Source organism: Gobio gobio (genome assembly GCF_949357685.1).
Source record: "Gobio gobio genome assembly, chromosome: 25".
NCBI lineage: Eukaryota > Metazoa > Chordata > Actinopteri > Cypriniformes > Gobionidae > Gobio > Gobio gobio.
The window spans coordinates 29,090,647-29,111,013 of record NC_137121.1 but is presented as its reverse complement, the minus strand read 5'-3'; the positions used below and the strand labels follow the sequence as shown (position 1 = coordinate 29,111,013).

The following is a 20,367-nucleotide window of genomic DNA, read 5'->3' as shown; positions in this document are numbered from 1 at the left end:
ATGAGCCGAGCACATGGCGGAAGGCGTGAAGACGCACTGAAGTGCACATTCACTTTCAGACAGCAGAGGGCGCTGATGGAACAGCAGAAATACAGCCGTTTCCCCAGTAACCACAATCCGGTGCTCATCATCACATAACCTAATACTTAAAGACTTAAAGTCATTTTCAAACTTAAATTTTTTTTTTAAGTTTTAAATTACATGCCCTAGATATTGTTTGAATATGTTCTGACTGTTGTTCAATCACACACTTTACAATATGGCTCCATTATTTAACATTAGTTCATTCATTAATAAACTGACAATGAAAAATACTTCTAAAGCATGTATTAATCTTAGTTAAATGTACATTTCAGCATTTAATAACACATTATTAAAATCAAAAGTTGTAACTGTATTATTTAATGGACCTGAGCTTACACTAACAGTTGCTTTTTTAAACTAACATTATCAAAGAAGAATAACTTCTGTAAAAATGTAGCTATTCGCTCTTTGTTAATGTTAATGCATTAACTGCCGATACATTATTGTAAAGTGTTACCTATTGTTCTTTATAATTCTTTAGCACTTTAATCTGTTTTAAATATTTGTTTACTTTATAAATTTTTGTGTATTGCTTTATTGTATCTAAATTTTTGGTTCTTGTGTTATAAGACATTTTTTAAACCTGTTATAGTATGACAACACTTTTTTTGCAACTTTTTTTAAAATATCGTGATAATACCGTATACCGTGATAAAAGCTTCAGCAATTAATCGCAACATGAAAATTTGATACCGGCACATGCCTAGTGCTGTAGTTATGATCGTGTAGGGGAGGAGCCAGGCTCGGTGGCTCCAGTGCGTCATCGAGCCACCGTTTTAGCCCCGCCCAGAAAATCCTGAACACAGCAACGGTGAAAAACTGTTTAACGGTCTAACTTCTGAATTCAGTACTACATAGTTCACAGTCTTTGTAATGTGTTTCAGCAATACATTTCTAACATTTATAATGTGTTTAGAAACAAAACTCAGAATTGCCTTTACTGGGACTTGTGCTCTGACTGCTGACCCATCCAGTTCTGATGCTCACATGCCCACTGTTGGCGCTTTCGGCGGTGGACAGGGGTCAGCATGGGCACCCTGACTAGTCTGCGGCTATGCAGCCCTTTATCAGACACCTTTATCAGAACCAGCATTAACTTCTTGAGCAATCTGAGCTACAGTAGCTCGTCTCTTTGATCGGACCACACGGGTCAGCCTTCACTCCCCACGTGCATCAATGAGCCTTGGCCGCCCATGACCCTGTCGCTGGTTCACCACTGTTCCTTCCTTGAGCCACTTTTGAAAGACACTGACGCTGCAGTTTTGGAGATGCTCTGACTGACCCAGTCGTCTAGCCATCACAATTTGACCCTTGTCAAACTTGCTCAAATCCTTACGCTTGCACATTTTTCCTGCTCCTAACACATAAACTTTGAGGACAAAATGTTCACTTGCTGCCTAATATATCCCACCCACTAACAGGTGCCGTGATGAAGAGATAATCAGTGTTATTCACTTTACCTGTCAATGGTTATAATGTTATGCCTGATCTGTGTATACCCTGGTATACTTGGTACCAGGGGCGGTTCTAGACCCTTTTTAGGGGGGCTTCACCCTTAACTTCTGCCCCAGCCCCCCTAAAAAATGTGTGATTAACCTTTAAAGCATATGAAACTGGCGGGAGGCTTCGGCTTCGTCCCGTCTTTTAGTCAGCGTGTTCTTCAATCCGCACGTCATAAGCAGAGGTGTGTGCGTTCATCTGAGCCTCATTGGTCTGTCATCGCTCGTCAATGTCAAAATATTCAAGAAAACCAATCAAATCAGAGTAGGCGGGCTTTATGTTCACACAGAATCTGCTGAGGCTAAACGCGAATTTTAGTCGAATTTCACGTCAAGTGAGAGAAATGTAAGCTAAGACTCTGCTTCTTTAAGTCAGAAATGTTGAACAAAGACAAACATATCGAGGCAAATGAATAGCCTACACTTTTGTCTAATTTCGCCAATTTGAATTGAAAATAGGCCAATGTGATTCATAATGTAATTAACAAACAAGAAATATTAACAAAACCGTTTTCTTCAGATTAGGCATAAGATTAATAATGAATGTGTACATATTGCAAATTAATATTATTCCATTTGTAGCCTTCAGTAAATAAATAAAAAAGCTCGGCTATTTCAGACTGTATTGGGCATAAGATTAGTAATGAATGTGTTTATTTGGTGAATTAATTTAATAAACTCAAAACTTTAATAAACAGTAAATAAACGTGTCTTAGAAAAGTATTCATAAAACATAAATATTAGTATGTTAATATGTAAACCATATTTACTTTCTTCTCTGACGAAAATGGAAAAACTATATCAGTTAAAGCTCAGCGTTAGGAGGGGAAGAGACTGGGCAAGATAAAAACAGAGAAAAAAGAGAGACAAATAATCTACTGCCCACATGGTTTTCAAGCTACTGTTATCTAATTGTTTGGCCTTCAGAACATCTTAAAATGCACATATGTAGATCAGAGAAATAAACATTTTCTCGGGGGGGCTTTATAAGTATTAGCCTACTTCATAAGTATTACTAAACAGCCATCCTATGGATATGCATGTTAGTAAGCTACTAGTTAATAGCGCAATTTGGACCCTAAAATACCCTCACTGGGGGCTAAGCCCCCCTAAAATGAAAATCCTAGAACCGCCCCTGCTTGGTACTTACCCTTAAACATACCCAGGTATGTCACATAACCTGCTTTCTGGAATACCCCCTTAATGTAATGGTTTGTGGTTTGTTTACTTTAAATAATTAATGTTGTTAAACGTTCGCCGTTTCCCGCCTCCTTCTTCCCACAACAACATACCATGTTACGAAATCATCGTTTAAAAAAGTATTTTGACATTTCTATGTATTATATTGCTTTGACAAGTGAGTGTTTAAGAAAAGTGTTTGTCATTGAATCATCCATTTAAAATATTTATTCATAAACGCTGATTCATCCAATAACAAAACAAGTCTTGATGAATGAATTTTGTTCAAATGAATATATCTTTTAAATAGACTAAAGCAATGGGCATTTTGTCAGAACCTCTAGTTTGTATGTTATTTTGAAGTTTTTTTTTCTTCAGAAACGTGGGAGAATCACAATCTCCATTTTACACCAAAAAATTACTATTATCAATTTATCCAGAAGGCATCGTAGGACTGTGAAATGTTCGACCAATCATTGCACTCGGCCCGAATGCAATGATTGGACGAACATTTTATAGTCCTACGCCTTTCACAGACATAGCCTACACACACATACATTTAGACCTCTTAACTTAGCGATTGCTATCAGGATGTGAAGAGACTTTCAACCAACTATATTTCTGTAACGAATCACCTTTCAGGACATGTCACAGCGTTTAATATTATCCGCAAGAGCAGCCGACTCAAGTGGAAACCGGCGTGGGCCACACCTCGCGCTCTAAAAGAAGGTGAGGAAGTTAGGCTGGTGACCACAATGCATCCTGTCCTTCTGAAGTTCAAGGCTTCAACACGAAACGGCATCTCGTGGGAACGACCGGCAATTATTCACGTTTAAAATGTGAAACGGTCTTGGTGTCTAGTGTGTGTTGAAACTAAAGCACTTTACGTTTTCATGCAGAAATCAAGTCCCATTTGTTATAATAAATAGTAAGTTTACAATGCAAAGTCTTTACACAGACTGTTTAATGTTACATAATATGCATAAATAAGTCTGGCTTTTAAGTTATCTTTACACTGAATTTTGAGCAGGCACAGAACAGCCTTAACTTGTCTGTGTAAAATGCCATAATACACTTAAATATAATATAACTCAAGCTGAACGTGACTCGCGGTGGGTTTATTTAATGTATAGCTAGCACTCAAATAGCCTACAATTCATATAGATATCTAATATGGCATAATATGGTCTGCCGATGTAAAATGTCATTGATACAAGTGGCATATCAATCAAATGTCAAGTTTCAACTAAACGTGAAGTTTATCTAGCGGTAACTTTTAGTTGTGAACTGGCTCCACTAAAAACAAGACCAAGCTAGTTTCTAGACAAAATAAACACGTTGAAAGAAAGACTTTATCTGAGTTCGGACAGATCAGTTGACTTGCATCTGAGAAGTTGTTTTCACGCGCAGACGTGACAGTAAAGCATCGGCCGACAAAACACAATCTCATCAAACTGAGCGGAAATGAAAACAGCATTAAAATTCAAAGAAATAGCTTACCTTTGAAAACAGACACTCTGCGCTGGACAGGCTGTTGTTTAATAATAATCTGTGTTCATAGTGAAGCCGCTGAGCGTGGACAGACGAGACTCCAGTTCAACTCTGTCTCTGATCAGAGAGAGCACGAGAGGAGAGCACGAGCGCGCGCGCGTGTGCGTGTGCGTGTGACATGCAACTGCGGTTCACAATCACAAGATCTGTAAAATCAATATATAATACATATTTAAATGTTATTTAATTTTTTTTATTTATTTTTTTTACATTATTTTACTTTATTTTAAAGAAGTTTTAAACACAGAAGTGTATGATTGTTTTTATATAGTTATGATTAGCCTATTATTAGTATTGTTGTTGTTGGGCCTATTATTCATGTATTATGAACATATTATAAACAATATTTTTTATAATATTATAAATATATACATTTTATACAAATTATTAAATATAGGCTACTTCCTATCTGCATTATATTAGGCAGTAAGTAGTCCTGGTGCGTCCTCTAGCGGCCATATTTCTGTCCAACAATTTGGGTTAGGTGTATTTGCATAAAGGAGTAGTTCACTTTAAAATAAAAATTACCCCATGATTTACTCACCCTCAAACCATCCTAGGTGAATTTGACTTTCTACTTTTTGATGAACACAATCAGAGTTATATTAAAAAATAATAAAAAAAAAAAAAAAAAAATCCTGATGTTTCCTAGCTGTGCCAGTGACAAGGTCCATTGAGTTTGAAGCCAAAAAAGTGCATCTATCCATCATAAACGTACTCCACACGGCTCCGGGGGGTTAATAAAGGCCTTCTGAAGCGAATCTATGGGGTTTTGTAAGAAAGAAATATCCATATTTAAAACTTCTATCTAGCTTCTGCCAGGCTGCCTTCCGTATTCAACTTAGACAAGTGTAGCGGGTCTCGCAGTTCAAACCAAAAGTGGGCGTTTCTAAACTTGTGGGTGTTTTCAAAATGATGTGTGTTTATAAACCATGCAATGAAAATGATCCCCTTCACTCGAAACCACCCCTAAACCCAACCCACCTGTGACGTGGGCAAATCAGGTAGCAGTGAAAAACGCCCTCTGTTTATTGCCCCGCCCACTGATCTAGTAACTCCTACTAATCCTGCAGTAACCTATACTTGGTTCAAAACATAGGTTCAAAACGCTTATGCTACGTCTGACATCATAAGTCGCACCAGTTACGCTTTCTTCGTAAGTTGAAAATGGAAGGCGTTCTGACGGAAGCTAGATATTTTACTTTATAACATTTTAAATGGATATTTTTCTTACAAAACCCCATCACTTTGCTTCAGAAGGGCTTTATTAACCCCCAGAGCCGTGTGGAGCAATTTTATGATGGATGGATGTGCTTTTTTTAGCTTCAAACTCAATGGACCCCGTCACTGCCATTATAAAGCTTGGAAACATCAGGATATTTATTAATATAATACTGATTGTGTTCATCAGAAAGGTCATACACCTAGGATGGCTTGAGGGTGAGTAAATCATGGGATAATTTTCATTTTGTAGTGAACTACTCCTTTAATATCTGAAATAATAAACAGGCCTATCTTTAAATGCATGGCATGTTTATTCCTTTTTGTGTTTTGCTGCTTGATTTCAGATAGATTTGTCTTTTCTAAAAAAAAAAATGCTAAGCACCTATTTAATATATAGCCTAATGTAACATTAAATATTGAAATGTAATTAAAAATATATGTTGTGGGAATTGCTTGAGAAGAAATGAATTCAATATGTTTTCGGACAGACAAGACATATTTGTATTGTTGTTCCATATTTCACCACAGGAGGGTTTCAAACTACTGTCAACATGCAGAGAACAATGGATCAGACACCAGTTTGCAGATTTGACAAGTCAAATGATCTGTAATTGGTAATGAAAGTAAAATAAACATAGCTACACATTTTTTTTTATTAATCTATCTAAAGGCAGCTGAATGTTTTTGTATATGTGTTATTAATCACTGCCTTTGATTTTGTATATATATATATATATATATATATATATATATATATATATATATATATATATATATATATATATATATATATATATATATATATATATATATATATATATATATATATATATATATATATCGATTTTTCAGATTTTATGCAGAAATTAGCCTTGATTTAGTAAATTAATCTACTGAATGCTTACATAGTAAACTAAATATAAACATATGCAGACTAATTTTCTGCCTGAAGAATTTTCAATTTTAATTATTTTCTTATGACAGTAGCACCATATCAGTGTTGTTTTATTTAGATACCAATATAGCATAGTGATTTCAAAATAATACAAAAAATAGGCCTACAGCTTAGTAATAGTAATACACTAAGTGAGAAACATACATTGCCAAATCACAAGCAGCACACACTAAAATTGTAATGTTTTGGACTTGATGGACAAGACAAAATGAAGGAGTTATCCCCCTTTTTTTATGGCTAGTTAGCCATTAGCATTATGAATCAGCTGTCAGAGGCCTAGTCCACACGTACACGGGTATTTTTATAACCAGAGTTTTTCCTCCTCTGTTTAAAAAAACAATCCACACAAGCACGGTTTAAAAAAAATCTCCGTCCACATGAAAATGCAAACCGCGCTATGATTGGCTGCCTGATTTCCACATGGGTCCCATCCACGGAGGGATGCCATGGGCTCAGTGAAACCCTTCTACAAGTTTACTTTGGACTCAGTGACAGGTAACTGTACACATGGGCAGGCCCAAGTGGACTGAAGCTTCACACACTCGCCTTACTATGTTGTATTATTGCATTCTGGCGCCTCTGTTCTGCAATACAATGAGATAACTGCGCATGTATCTGTATAAGCTACATGTGATAAGCGCTGTTAGCAGAGTTATTAAAAGCTACGTCCGCCATTGCATAGACTCGACTCATGTAAGTTAAAGGGTTAGTTCACCCAAAAATGAAAATTCTGTCATTAATTACTTACCCTCATGTCGTTCGACACCCGTCAGACCTCCGTTCATCTTCGTAACAGAAATGAAGATATTTTAGTTGAAATCTGATGCCTCTGAAAGGCCTCCATTGACTCAATGGCACGGTTCACTCTCAAGAGCCTTAAAAGGTACTAAAGACATCGTTACAAAGTCCATCTCACTACAGTGGTTCTAAAATAACTTTATGAATCGGCGACAATAGTTTTTGTGCGCAAAAAAAACCCTAAATAACGACTTACACGGCCTCATGAAGCTTCGAAGCGTTATGAATCAGTGAGTCGAATGATGATTCGGATCGCGTGTCAAACCGCCAAACTGCTGAAATTTGGCGATTCAAACTGCTGATTCGACTCGCTGATTCATAACGCTTCGAAGCTTCATGAGGCCGTGTTTTGAAATCGTCATCACTATGTAAGTCGTTATTTAGGGTTTTTTTTGCGCACAAAAACTATTGTCACCGATTCATAAAGTTATTTTAGAACCACTGTAGTGAGATGGACTTTGTAACGACGTCTTTAGTACCTTTTAAGGGTCTTGAGAGTGAACCTTTCAGAGCCATCAGATTTACACTAAAATATCTTCATTTGTGTTCCGAAGATGAACGGAGGTCTGACGGGTGTCGAACGACATGAGGGTAAGTAATTAATGACAGAATTTTAATTTTTGGGTGAACTAACCCTTTAACGTTAAACAAAAGCGATAACGTCGCACAAACTGACGTCAAACAAAGGAGAGAACGGCGCACATTTTGACTTAACAAGCCTAAATCTCCTGTTTCACCATCCACACGACAACGCTGTAACCGGAGTTTCTAAAAAACTTCGCCCTGGCCGGAGTTTTCAAAAAAGTCCGGTTTCAGTAACTGGATACTGCGTTTGCGTGTGGACGACGAGCCAAACCGCATAGAAAAAGCTGCGGTTTTGAAAATACCCGTGTTCGTGTGGACAGGGCTGGTAGACTCTGTAACTACAACATCTGAAATGAAAAAGCATCTTTCCAGTATTTATTTATATAAAAAATTAGCTGTACATTCTGATAAAATATTTTGTTTTGCAAGCAACATATAAAGCACTATTGTGCTTCATTTTGCAAATGCTAATTCGCTTTAGTTCAGTTGGGTTGGGTTAAATTAGGGGTTCCACACTTTTTTTTTGTCAGCCGAACCTCTTTTACATCAAATATTTTTTTGAAGTATCTCTTGAGATGAACTCTTGTGCGTCAATTTAAAAAAGTTACTCTGAGGTCCTTAGAGGGAGAGAAAAAAATGTCAGTTTCAAAAAAACTAATAAAAATGTGAAGCATGGGAGCACAGACTTAAGTTTGATCTCGTTTTAAAGACATATGGCAGATTATTGTTGAAGTAAAATAAAGTTATAGAGGTTTAAGTTTATAAAAATTATTTTATATATATATATATTTTTTTTTAATGAAACATGTTAAACTCTAAAAATGCTAGAAAATCTAAATAAGTTAAAATTTGAGGTTGATATTTAAAAAAAAATTGTGGTAACACTTTTTTACAGTCTCCGTTACACAAGTTACATGTACTTACCATAGTAATAACAGTAAATTATGCATAATTACATGCAACTAACCCTCAACCAAACCCTAATCCTACCCTAACCCTATTGTAAGTACATGTAGTTCATCAATATTACTCATTACACTGCAATTGCACTGTAACAACGTCAATTGAAAATAAAGTGTAACTCTTTATTTTAATGTGGTGTAGTTAAACACGCACTTACTATGGTAACAACAGTAAATTATGCATAATTACATGCAACTAACCCTTAACCAAATCCTAATCCTACCCTAATCCTAGTAAGTACATGTAGTTAATTAATATTACTCAGTACTTAAATATACACACACTGTAACAATGACACCTTAAAATATAGTGTAACCAAATGTGCTTTCAGTAAGTTTTAGTTTAGGTCAAATATCACACACATACACACACACCTTTTTTTATTACACACATACAAATTCTGACATCCATACCAACACACCCACACAATTATATCTGCATAATCTATCCAATTGGCTCTATAATTATGCAGAAGCAGAAAACAGGAATAAAGCGAGTATTAGCTTTATAGGTCTAAACTGAGAAAATGGCACCATCTGGTAAAAAATAGTAAAAAAAAATCTATGTATTTAAGCCTTGCCAACAGAATGAAAGCCTATTAATAAAGACTGCATCATTGTATAGTTAAATGCCCCTGGGCAGTTTCAATGGGGACATTTTTGTCCTTAAGGTCCTGAGTGGAACTATTTTGTGTACCTAGTGTAAAATAGATTTATTAAAGGAAATGGGGGTGAAATAGTAAAATTCCAATATAAATACATGCTTGTGCCAAGATGTATGCTAGGGTGGTCCACAAAAATGAAAGTTGTAATTTCAACCATGATAGGCTACTCTCTCAGTTTGTTACTTAGCCCTATTGGAATTATGCTGCAAAATATTGGTTTAATTGACCAACATTTAATAATAATAACATTTAGAGGTTGCTCAGTGCTCTCGAGTTTTGTTTATTTCCGTTGTTCACCTCCAGTACCCGGAAGGTAAAGAAGAAAGTTAAGCATATCAGATAGTCAGAAAATGCAATATGTATTAGAAAACAACACATTAAAGTAATTAACTGCTGGAGGATGAAGATGGAGCAAGTAGAACATTTTTAATTAAATCCAAAAAGTTTCAAAAGTAAAAATTCCAGACTGTCCTTCAAAAAAACCTGACTATATAGGTTGTTTTTCAAGCACCTTATTACAACCTTTATTTACGTTTTAAAGTCATGCGCCCTCTAGCTGGCGTAAAAATAATGACAGTGTCGTGTTACGTCTGTCGTCATGAAATGACATATGACTGTCGTTACCAATCAAAATGTGTGTTCATTTAAATGCAATGTGTGGAGCGTGTTTGTAACACAATGCTGTTGACATAGTAAATACAGTGCAGCGCTTCCGAGCTTCATCAGAGCTACACCAGAACGCCGGCTTACCATTGGCCGACGCTGTTCACATGAGCACCACGAAGTGTGATGCTGACGCAGGAGCTGACCAACGTCAACAGCGTAAGAGAATGACACAGATGTGAAATTGTTGAATAAAATCATTATTTTTATTAGTTTTTTGCGCACAAAAAGTATTCTCGTCGCTTCATAACATTTAAGGTTGAACCACTGGAGTCACACGGACTATTTTAATGAGGTTTTACTTCCTTTCTGGGCCTTGAAGGTGGTAATTATATTGCTGTCTATGGAGGGGTCAGAGAGGTCTCGGATTTCATCAAAAATATCTTCATTTGTGTTCTGAAGATGAACGTCTTACGGGTTTGGAACAACATGAGGGTGAGGAATTAATGACAGAAATGTCATTTTTGGGTGAACTAACCCTTTAACACATTAACACAGGCAAAATTATCAAAAACAAAACTGAAAAAGACAAAAATGTCCATAAAGACGTTCTCTGATGTAGGCTAATGGTCACATGACATACATGGAAACAGTTATTTTGATTCTTTTAATTTTATAATTAGGCTATTTATTTACTGTAGGCTATAGGGCTGCGTTAAAAAATGTACTGTGGTAATTTGTTTCATGAACTGAGATGAAAAATGCGTTAAAGTTCACCCAAAATCAAAACTGTTCATTTGCGAAACACAAATGAAGATGTTTTAATGAAATCTGAGATATTTCTGTCCCTCCATTGACAGTCCACGCCCACTTTGATGCTTCAAAGAGTAAAAATAATTCATATGAATTGAGCGGTTTAGGCCAAAATCAGGGCCTGTGTGGTTAATACAATAATATGCCTAATTGTAATAAGAATTGTAATAATTGTACATTATAAATAATACTTGATAATTATACAAATTTTACAAAACTTTAGTTTGTTACAAAACTGGGCCCCACTTTATATTAGGTGGCCTTAACTACTATGTACTTACATAAAAAAATAAGTACAATGTACGTACAGTGTTTATATTGTGTTGCAAACACTTTTGCTGATATTGAGGTGGGATACGGGTAGGGTTAGGGACGGGTGTGGTGGTTTGGGTAAGTTTAAGGGTAGGGTTAGGGACGGGTGTGGTGGTATGGGTAAGTTTAAGGGTAGGGTTAGGTGTAAGGGAAGGGTCAACAGTGTAATTACAAATGTAACTACGGAAATTAATTACAGATGTAATTACATACAGGTATATTTATAATGTAAGTACAATGTAAAGACATGTATGTACACAATAAGTGCATTGTATCAAATTATTAATTAAAATGTTAGTACATAATAGTTAAGGCCACCTAATATAAAGTGGGTCCCAAAATTGAAGTCTTAACCCCTTCAGACCATTGAAATGGACATCACACAGTTTTTGGTTTAAACCAATAAGATTTTATGTTTTTATACGAGTACTGCGTGGTCACTGATTGGTCCCTGAAAGTATGACCATAGAGGCACATTATAGAAGCGGAGGCACACCCATAGAAGCGACATGCAGAGATGGAGTTTGTGTGGAGCAGCATTCACTGTAAGCCAAACTGCTAATTAATAGCTTTTGATGAACTTACAAACCCAGAACCCCGTTTGAGAAACCCTAGTTTAAAGGCTAGATTGAAGTGAAGTGACAGGGTGTGTAGCCTGAGGGGCCAAATGTGGCGTCTCTGGCTGGTCTCAGGCACACAGTGACATTTACCGGCTGCTCTGTTGCCTGCATACAAATATCACACGCCACTGTGTAATGGTAACGTTTATCATGCCTAGAGGATGTTTAGTTCTCAGAGGTTTCTCTTTCATAGATCATAGAGTTTAATGGAGTTCTCATCTCAATTATGTTTCATATACACTCACCTAAAGGATTATTAGGAACACCTGTTCAATTTCTCATTAATGCAATTATCTAATCAACCAATCACATGGCAGTTGCTTCAATGCATTTAGGGGTGTGGTCCTGGTCAAGACAATCTCCTGAACTCCAAACTGAATGTCAGAATGGGAAAGAAAGGTGATTTAAGCAATTTTGAGCGTGGTATGGTTGTTGGTGCCAGACGGGCCGGTTTGAGTATTTCACAATCTGCTCAGTTACTGGGATTTTAACGCACAACCATTTCTAGGGTTTACAAAGAATGGTGTGAAAAGGGAAAAACATCCAGTATGCGGCAGTCCTGTGGGCGAAAATGCCTTGTTGATGCTAGAGGTCAGAGGAGAATGGGCCGACTGATTCAAGCTGATAGAAGAGCAACTTTGACTGAAATAACCACTCGTTACAACCGAGGTTTGCAGCAAAGCATTTGTGAAGCCACAACACGCACAACCTTGAGGCGGATGGGCTACAACAGCAGAAGACCCCACCGGGGGCCACTCATCTCCACTACAAATAGGAAAAAGAGGCTACAATTTGCACAAGCTCACCAAAATTGGACAGTTGAAGACTGGAAAAATTTTGCCTGGTCTGATGAGTCTCGATTTCTGTTGAGACCTTCAGATGGTAGAGTCAGAATTTGGCGTAAACAGAATGAGAACATGGATCCATCATGCCTTGTTACCACTGTGCAGGCTGGTGGTGGTGGTGTAATGGTGTGGGGGATGTTTTCTTGGCACACTTTAGGCCCCTTAGTGCCAATTGGGCATCGTTTAAATGCCACGGCCTACCTGAGCATTGTTTCTGACCATGTCCATCCCTTTATGACCACCATGTACCCATCCTCCAGGGCTTAAAAATGAAAAATATCAATCGGTTCACTCCGAGCAGAATCGATATTATAGCGTTTCCATTTTTGCATTCCTCAATAAACATTACTGTTCCGAAAACGGTTTGATATGAAAAAAAACCGGTTAATAACGTTATTTTAATTTAGCCTATACTTTAAACAAATACGAATAAATAGACTTATTTTCACTCAATAATAATATAACGCATGGTAATTAAACTTGAATATTTATTTCATAACATTTTTAAAACCAGAAATAGACCTACATGCATTAATTACAAAGCATAAACAGCGGACCTGTTTTAATGGAGCGTTAGACAATAGAAAGTGGCTCTCTTATGCCGAATTTTTTTCAGAAGAGTGATAACATTCTTTGTACATAACTTTTTTTCAACACGACTTGTTTTAAAAATTGCATGAATAAAGAATAAATAAACTGGATAGCCATTGCTCTTTTAATGCACCGTCAACTGCTAATTTCAAAGCAAACACTGCGCAACACTGCATCACATAATCAAATTCAGTCAGCTAATAAAGCTTGATCATTTAATGCAATATAACATACCATTTAATACGAAGCATCATTCGTCTATATAGAAAACATTGACCTGTCCTGTATTGGCAATCTGAAAGACTATAGGAAAAATGTTTGATAGATGCTATAGCCTACTTGGATAGGCTTAAACGGAATCCATAAACTAGCCTAAATCAGACTATTTGATCTTAAAGTCCGTACTGCTTATTTAAACGTACGAAAAGAATGTCCTCCAATACCTGTGCTTTCATTGTAGACCTCAGTGGGGAAAGAAATGTACTTGAGGCATGAAAATGCGCGCTCTACACTGACTTGCGTACCGGTATATTCATAGATGACTGGAGCGCGAGCATTTCACTCACGCTTGATCCGTCAACGTCACATGCTGTACTACTCAACTCATGATTGGTCACTGCCAAATTAAAATATTAAAGAGAACGATAAAATAACGTTATTAACCGGTTAATGGTCATTTCAAATTAACGTTTCTGTTCAGAACGATTCAAATTGATTTTGACTTTGTTTTCGTTTTTGTTCCTCTTAAAATTTCGTTCGTTTACGGTTTTCGTTTTCGTTCCTTGAACCGGTTCAGAGCCCTGCCATCCTCTGATGGCTACTTCCAGCAGGATAATGCCCTATGTCACAAAGCTCCAACCATTTAAAATTGGTTTCTTGAACATGACAATGAGTTCACTGTACTAAAATGGCCCCCACAGTCAACAGATCTCAACCCAATAGAGCATCTTTGGGATGTGGTGGAACGGGAGCTTCGTGCCCTGGATGTGCATCCCACAAATCTCCATCAACTGCAAGATGCTATCCTATCAATATGGGCCAACATTTCTAAAGAATGCTTTCAGCACCTTGTTGAATCAATGCCACGTAGAATTAAGGCAGTTCTGAAGGCGAAAGAGGGTCAAACACAGTATTAGTATGGTGTTCCTAATAATCCTTTAGGTGAGTGTAAATATCCGGATTTCTGAGGTTTCCCAGTACCTTAGGAGAAGAAAATATACAAAATAAAACTATAAAAACTTAGCATAGCTCAGATAATTTGATCTTGCAAGAATTTGATGAGAAATGTTTGAGTTCATATTTGGATTTTGATTGCAGGCAAAATGAGCACAGTTTGAGACATATGAGAAAATAGAGCTGTTTTTCTCAGTAGAAAAATCTGAGAAGGAAAAGACTTGGCTACACTATACAAATGTTTCATCCCATGTTTGGGTCACATACTGTGTGAACAAACCCAACGGCTGGTTGAATGTTTTTTTTTTTTTTTTACATTTTTCAAACCCAATGGTTGGTTACATTTTTTTTTTTTCATTTTTAAACCTAACGGTTTAAATGTGGTATTTTTTATTTTATTTTAAACCTAACGGTTGGTTTAATTAGTTTTTTTTTTTTTTTTTTTTAACCTAACTGTTGGTTTAAATTAAAAAATAAAAAATAAACCTAATGGCTGGTTAATTTTTTTCCAATGTTTAATTTTATTTATTTATTGGTTGGTTGGTTGGTTTAAAACTTCTAAAACTTAATGGTTGGTTTACATTATCCATTATTATTATTTTTTTTTAAACCTAACAGTTGGTTTAATTTTTTTATTTTTTAAACTCAATGGTTGGTTTAATTTTTTTTTTTTAAGTTTACCTAACAGTTGGTTCAGTTATTTTTTTTTTTTTAAACCCAACAGTTGGGTTTGTCCATATTTGACCCAAACATGGGTTGAAACAACCCCAAAACATGGGTTGAAACAAACAATAACAACCCCAAAACATGGGTTGAAACAAACAATAACAACCCCAAAACATGGATTGAAACAAACAATAACAACCCCAAAACATGGATTGAAGCAAAAACAACCCCAAAACATGGATTGAAACAAACAATAACAACCCCAAAACATGGATTGAAACAAACAATAACAACCCCAAAACATGGGTTGAAACAATAACAACTCCAAAACATGGGTTGAAACAATAACAAACCCAAAACATGGGTTGAAACAATAACAACCCCAAAACATGGGTTGAAACAAACAATAACAATCCCAAAACATGGGTTAAAACAATAACAACCCCAAAACATGGGTTGAAAAAATAACAACTCCAAAACATGGTTTGAAACAAACAATAACAACCCCAAATCATGGGTTGAAACAATAACAACCCCAAAACATGGGTTGAAACAAACAATAACAACCTCAAAACATGGGTTGAAACAAACAATAACAAACCCAAAACATGGGTTGAAACAACAACAACCCCAAAACATGGGTAGAAACAATAACAACCTCAAAACATGGTTTAAAACAATAACAACTCCAAAACAAGGGTTGAAACAAACAATAACAACCCCAAAACATGGGTTGAAACAATAACAACCCCAAAACATGGGTTGAAACAATAACAACCCCAAAACATGGGTTGAAACAACAACAACCCCAAAACATGGGTTGAAACAAACAATAACAACAACCCAAAACATGGGTTGAAACAATAACAACCCCAAAACATGGGTTGAAACAATAACAACCTCAAAACATGGGTTGAAACAATAACAACTCCAAAACATGGGTTGAAACAAACAATAACAACCCCAAAGCATGGGTTGAAAACAATAACAACCCCAAAACATGGGTTGAAACGATAACAACTCCAAAACATGGGTTGAAACAATAACAATCCCAAAACATGGGTTGAAACAATAACAACCCCAAAACATGGGTTGAAACAAACAATAACAATCCCAAAACATGGGTTAAAACAAAGAAACCCAAAACATGGGTTGAAACAAACAATAACAACCCCAAAACATGGGTTGAAACAATTACAACGCCAAAACATGGGTTGAAACAAATAATAACAACCCCAAAACATGGGTTGAAACGATAACAACTCCAAAACATGGGTTGAAACAATAACAACCCCAAAACATGGGCTGAAACAATAACAACCCCAAAACATGGGTTGAAACAAACAATAACAATCCCAAAACATGGGTTAAAACAAACAAACCCAAAACATGGGTTGAAACAAACAATAACAACCCCAAAACATGGGTTGAAAAAATAACAACTCCAAAACATGGTTTGAAACAAACAATAACAACCCCAAAACATGGGTTGAAACAATAACAACCCCAAAACATGGGTTGAAACAACAACAACCCCAAAAATGGGTTGAAACAAACAATAACAACCCCAAAACATGGTTTGAAACAATAACAACCTCAAAACATGGTTTGAAACAATAACAACTCCAAAACATGGGTTGAAACAATAACAACCCCAAGACATGGGTTGAAACAATAACAACCCCAAAACATGGGTTGAAACAAACAATAACAACCTCAAAACATGGGTTGAAACAAACAATAACAACCCCAAAACATGGGTTGAAACAACAACAACCCCAAAACATGGGTTGAAACAAAAAATAACAACCCCAAAACATGGGTTGAAACAATAACAACCTCAAAACATGGTTTGAAACAATAACAACTCCAAAACATGGGTTGAAACAAACAATAACAACCCCAAAACATGGGTTGAAAACAATAACAACCCCAAAACATGGGTTGAAACAATAACAACGCCAAAACATGGGTTGAAACAAATAATAACAACCTCAAAACATGGGTTGAAACAAATAACAACAACCCCAAAACATGGGTTGAAACAATAACAACTCCAAAACATGGGTTCAAACAATAACAACCCAAAAACATGGGTTCAAACAATAACAACCCCAAAACATGGGTTGAAACAATAACAACCCCAAAACATGGGTTGAAAAAATAACAACTCCAAAACATGGTTTGAAACAAACAATAACAACCCCAAAGCATGGGTTGAAAACAATAACAACCCCAAAACATGGGTTGAAACAATAACAACCCCAAAACATGGGTTGAAACAATAACAACCCCAAAACATGGGTTGAAACAACAACAACCCCAAAACATGGGTTGAAACAAACAATAACAACCCCAAAACATTGGTTGAAACATTAACAACCCAGCATTTTTTAGAGTGTACACAACAATCTAAATTCGTTCTCTGTGTAATCTCATAGTGGTCGTACAGATAGAATTGACAAATTCAAGAGACCTTTCCTATTTACATGGAAAGTTGCATTTATTATTTACACTTTGACAGTTGTAAAAATGACTAGGGGGAAAAAGAATTTTCTGAAGGAAACGTCTTTGCTAAGATATGTTTAGTGGTTGTTAGCATGTTAGTTATACTACTTTATCCAGTGCTTTACAATACAACAATGCAACTATAAAAAATGTCCACCCATTTTTTTTCAAAGCACATTGACATTTCCCACAACACTAATCTTTGCAATTTACCTAAAATAAGTTCAATAAAAACTATTTGTAAATCTATTTAGCGTTATCTTCTCAAAAAAAAAAATCTGTATTTTTTGGCCACTATGTGAGTACGTTTAAGCGCATTTAAATTGATCTACGGGTCATTTGCATGTTTATGTGTGTGTCTGCAGTGATAAATTGTGTTCCCCAAAACAAAGGTACACACACTGAGACCCAGTGCGCTATAACAGTGCTCATTATAGTCTCATCAGTGTCACAGTGAAATAGCCACCACTTACATCAAGAGCATTAAAACACAGATTATTCAAATGATAATGCCACATTTCTATCTCTATTTGACCCAAAACATGGGTTGAAACAATAACAACCCCAAAACATGGGTTGAAACAATAACAACCTCAAAACATGGTTTGAAACAATAACAACTCCAAAACATGGGTTGAAACAAACAATAACAACCCCAAAACATGGGTTGAAAACAATAACAACCCCAAAACATGGGTTGAAACAATAACAACGCCAAAACATGGGTTGAAACAAATAATAACAACCTCAAAACATGGGTTGAAACAAATAATAACAACCCAAAAACATGGGTTGAAACAATAACAACTCCAAAACATGGGTTGAAACAATAACAACCCAAAAACATGGGTTGAAACAATAACAACCCCAAAACATGGTTTGAAACAATAACAACCTCAAAACATGGTTTGAAACAATAACAACTCCAAAACATGGGTTGAAACAATAACAACCCCAAGACATGGGTTGAAACAATAACAACCCCAAAACATGGGTTTAAACAAACAATAACAACCTCAAAACATGGGTTGAAACAAACAATAACAACCCCAAAACATGGGTTGAAACAACAACAACCCCAAAACATGGGTTGAAACAAAAAATAACAACCCCAAAACATGGGTTGAAACAATAACAACCTCAAAACATGGTTTGAAACAATAACAACTCCAAAACATGGGTTGAAACAAACAATAACAACCCCAAAACATGGGTTGAAAACAATAACAACCCCAAAACATGGGTTGAAACAATAACAACGCCAAAACATGGGTTGAAACAAATAATAACAACCTCAAAACATGGGTTGAAACAAATAATAACAACCCCAAAACATGGGTTGAAACAATAACAACTCCAAAACATGGGTTCAAACAATAACAACCCAAAAACATGGGTTGAAACAATAACAACCCCAAAACATGGGTTGAAACAATAACAACCCCAAAACATGGGTTGAAAAAATAACAACTCCAAAACATGGTTTGAAACAAACAATAACAACCCCAAAGCATGGGTTGAAAACAATAACAACCCCAAAACATGGGTTGAAACAATAACAACCCCAAAACATGGGTTGAAACAATAACAACCCCAAAACATGGGTTGAAACAACAACAACCCCAAAACATGGGTTGAAACAAACAATAACAACCCCAAAACATTGGTTGAAACATTAACAACCCAGCATTTTTTAGAGTGTACACAACAATCTAAATTCGTTCTCTGTGTAATCTCATAGTGGTCGTACAGATAGAATTGACAAATTCAAGAGACCTTTCCTATTTACATGGAAAGTTGCATTTATTATTTACACTTTGACAGTTGTAAAAATGACTAGGGGGAAAAAGAATTTTCTGAAGGAAACGTCTTTGCTAAGATATGTTTAGTGGTTGTTAGCATGTTAGTTATACTACTTTATCCAGTGCTTTACAATACAACAATGCAACTATAAAAAATGTCCACCCATTTTTTTTCAAAGCACATTGACATTTCCCACAACACTAATCTTTGCAATTTACCTAAAATAAGTTCAATAAAAACTATTTGTAAATCTATTTAGCGTTATCTTCTCAAAAAAAAAAATCTGTATTTTTTGGCCACTATGTGAGTACGTTTAAGCGCATTTAAATTGATCTACGGGTCATTTGCATGTTTATGTGTGTGTCTGCAGTGATAAATTGTGTTCCCCAAAACAAAGGTACACACACTGAGACCCAGTGCGCTATAACAGTGCTCATTATAGTCTCATCAGTGTCACAGTGAAATAGCCACCACTTACATCAAGAGCATTAAAACACAGATTATTCAAATGATAATGCCACATTTCTATCTCTATTTGACCCAAAACATGGGTTGAAACAATAACAACCCCAAAACATGGGTTGAAACAATAACAACCTCAAAACATGGTTTGAAACAATAACAACTCCAAAACATGGGTTGAAACAAACAATAACAACCCCAAAACATGGGTTGAAAACAATAACAACCCCAAAACATGGGTTGAAACAATAACAACGCCAAAACATGGGTTGAAACAAATAATAACAACCTCAAAACATGGGTTGAAACAAATAATAACAACCCAAAAACATGGGTTGAAACAATAACAACTCCAAAACATGGGTTGAAACAATAACAACCCAAAAACATGGGTTGAAACAATAACAACCCCAAAACATGGGTTGAAACAATAACAACTCCAAAACATGGGTTGAAGCAATAACAACCC

General features: G+C 36.0%; 1 protein-coding gene across 1 annotated transcript in view; it reads right to left on the bottom strand.

Moving 5' to 3' along the window:
• Positions 1 to 4,387, bottom strand: part of LOC307122063 (uncharacterized protein) — a 39,774-nt gene extending 35,387 nt beyond the window's left edge. Inside the window, exon 1 of the mRNA XM_079809878.1 lies at positions 4,263 to 4,387. The gene's annotated coding sequence lies outside the window, so the exon portion shown is untranslated. The remainder of the gene's footprint in view (positions 1 to 4,262) is intronic.
• Between the last annotated feature and the right edge of the window lie 15,980 nt (positions 4,388 to 20,367).